This window comes from Panicum virgatum, chromosome 4N, assembly GCF_016808335.1.
Source record: "Panicum virgatum strain AP13 chromosome 4N, P.virgatum_v5, whole genome shotgun sequence".
Classification (NCBI taxonomy): Eukaryota; Viridiplantae; Streptophyta; class Magnoliopsida; order Poales; family Poaceae; genus Panicum; species Panicum virgatum.
The window spans coordinates 6961579-6964643 of record NC_053148.1 but is presented as its reverse complement, the minus strand read 5'-3'; the positions used below and the strand labels follow the sequence as shown (position 1 = coordinate 6964643).

The 3065-nt window shown below is 47.0% G+C and overlaps 1 non-coding gene across 1 annotated transcript; it reads right to left on the bottom strand.

The window, feature by feature from the left end:
- Nucleotides 1-349: 349 nt before the first annotated feature.
- On the bottom strand, nucleotides 350-456 carry LOC120671746. The gene has a single exon (XR_005673836.1). It is a non-coding gene; the product is annotated as a small nucleolar RNA R71 (small nucleolar RNA).
- Between the last annotated feature and the right edge of the window lie 2609 nt (nucleotides 457-3065).

The following is a 3065-nucleotide window of genomic DNA, read 5'->3' as shown; positions in this document are numbered from 1 at the left end:
CCATGACTTCTCCGTCCCCTCAGCTGCCAATGTGGCAACTGGACCCAACGTTGATGTTGGGGACGTGAACTTTGAGCTGAAGTCCAGCCTCATAAATATGGTGCAGGCTAGTCCATTCTGTGGAAAGCCGAATGAGGACACCAACGCCCATCTCCAGAACTTTCTGGAGTTATGCAAGACCGTAACTATACGGGGCGTTACGGCTAACGCCATCAGGCTCCGCCTGTTTCCTTTCTCCCTCCTGGTGAAAGCGAAACAGTGGTTTTATTAGAATAAGGAAGCCGTCAGCACATGGGACAAATGCTCAACGGTGTTCCTCGCCAAATTCTTCTCGTTGGGCAAAACAAATGCCCTGCGTAGAAGAATTTCAAGTTTCCAACAGACAGGGATGGAATCCATCCCAGAAGTTTGGGAGAGATTGCAAGAATACATACTCGCCTGTCCTCATCATGGGATGGACGAGTGGCTCGTACTTCAAAGCTTCTACAATGGGCTAACGACAACATCCAGAGCCCACCTTGATGCTGCTGCTGGAGGAGCCTATCTCGACCTCACAATTGTCAAGGCTACGGCCTTAATCAAGAAGATGGTCTCCAACCAGGGCTGGAACGAGGAGTGTTCCTAGCCTAGAACAAAGGGCGGAATGCATACCGTCAAGAAAACGGATATGCTCGCCGCCAACCTGGACCTCCTGATGAAGAAGCTCGATGAAGGGAACCGGCAACAGATGCTTGTTCCCTTCCATGCTATGAACTCGTACTTTACGTGCGAAGTTTGTGGTGACAGTGGACACTCGGGGAATGACTGCCCCGAAACCCGAGAGGACGCAACCTACATCAACAACAACAACACCGGGTTCCGTCCACAAGGAGGTCAGGGGTGGGGTCAATCACGCCCACCATTCCAAGAAGGAGGTAACAACTATAACTCAAATTTCAATTCGAACTAACCCTCCTTGAGAGACTTAGTCTTTGGCAAGCTAAAATCAATGAATCGTTAAACAAAAAGCTTGCTGCCAACGATAAAATTTTAGAAAGCATACATGCTAAAGTTGAAACTCTTTCTTCTGCTCATAAAAACCAATTAAGTTTCAACAAAATGATAGAAACACAACTGGCTCAAATTGCTGCTGTTGTTCCTGTCTCTGAGTACGGGAAGATTCCAAGGCAACCCGAATCTCCCGTTGAGACTGCAAATATGGTGTCTACCGGGTGGAGCAACCTTCCCCGGCAGACTTCTCGAACTAACCATGCAGGCAGGTACAATCCTCCAAAGAATGATACCTGGGATGGCCTGGTAGCAGCAATTCAAGAAGATCCAGGGGTCCCCATGATCAGCTGCTCAATCTTCGATCAATACTATGAGCATGCACTCTGCGACCTCGGGGCCAGTGTCAACATTATGCCCATGGTAATATATGAGAAACTCCTATAGCCTGCTCTCTTCCCAACATATATGTGTGTGTGTAGCTCACAGACTCTGCAATCAGGTATCCCGAGAGGATAGCCAAGAATGTTTTGGTCCGCATGCGAGACTCCTTCGTCCTTGCAGACTTTGTAGTGATGGACATAGAAGGTGACTGTTGGCGCTCCTTAAGTACCCATTTTATTATATGATTAGGAGTGGTTTTGATAAATTCTTCGGGATGATTCATGTACTAACCCGCCACTTGGCACCCGAACTTGACCGTTTTCGATTTTGTCCTGGATTTTGGAGCATGTTGTGTTTTGGCAGGAAATTGGACATTTTCGGAGATGTTTTGACGCATGGTCACAACTAGGCTAAGATGAGGAATAAGGAGAAGAGGCTGCACGCGAAAGATGGGACCGAAAGGGGCCAGAAAGGGCCCAGGCCGGCCGGCCTGGGGCCCTTTGAGCCGGCCGGCCTAGCCCATTCCGGGGCCCAATCGGCCTCAATTTTCTTCAGCGCGAAGTATGCGTCAACCGTAATCTGTGTTTTACCAAAACCGCCGACCAGAACCGCCTATATATACCCCGAAGCCGCCATCAAAGAGGGGGATCACAGAGAGATTCGGAAGAGAGGAAGCATCCAGAGACGATTTCCAGAGATCCATTCGCGTTAGACACAAGAGAAAGGCGACATTGGAGGCCTCATCGTCCCTCGGCGCCGCTGCAAGTTGCAGGACAGCAAGGGATCCATCCCTTGCCGGAGATTTTGTCACCATGATCGACTACGCTTCGCCTAGCTTCATGGGGGTAAAGTCCTCATTTGTTCATGGGGTTGTAAGGAGATCTTGAGTTGTAATTGCCGAATCCTTTATGTGATTGATCTATCACGATTCTTGTTGATGATGCTTTGATGCCTAATAGTTCACGACTTGGCTTTGGGTTTGCTTTGCTCTTGCATGGTTTACTTAGATTACATCAACTATCATGTTCTTGTTGATTCGTTACCGATTATCCTCGTGTAGTGATAGTATGCGAGAGGGAAAGGTTTTGATCTTGGAACACACCTTTGGTAGATTAGATCCGTTCTTCGTTGCTTGGCGATTACATCTCTAGTGATCCTAGACCCTATGGACAAATGCTCTTCATATCTTGTGCACACACCTATCATTGCTCACTAGTCTAGATTGGTTAGATTAGATCTATTTTACACTCAATCACTCAATATAGATCTTTTACCAACATCATTAGTGCATAGTTAAGCAAAGTAATACACTTGTTCCGTGGATTGATAAACCTTGGGGGAATACTCTAAGGGAAAAGCTACACGATCCGTGCGCTTGTGGTACGTAAATTGGCGCTCTAAGGAGCGTCAACAAGCTTTTCTGGCTCCGTTGCCGGGGAACAAGCGATTTTGCTACGTTTAACTTTGTATTAATTTTGTTGGTTACTAACACCTAACCTTTTCCCTAGATTTTTTTTTGTTTTTTTGTTTTTGTTTTGATTGTCTAGATGGCCCATCTCATTCAACACGTGGAGGAAGGAGAAAAATCACTAAGGGATTATGCAAGCCCGCGATCGGAGGACCTCGACATGCAAAAATCAGATTCGGTGTTGCGAGCCACCGAGTACGAGATTAAGCCTCAAATCATCAAGATG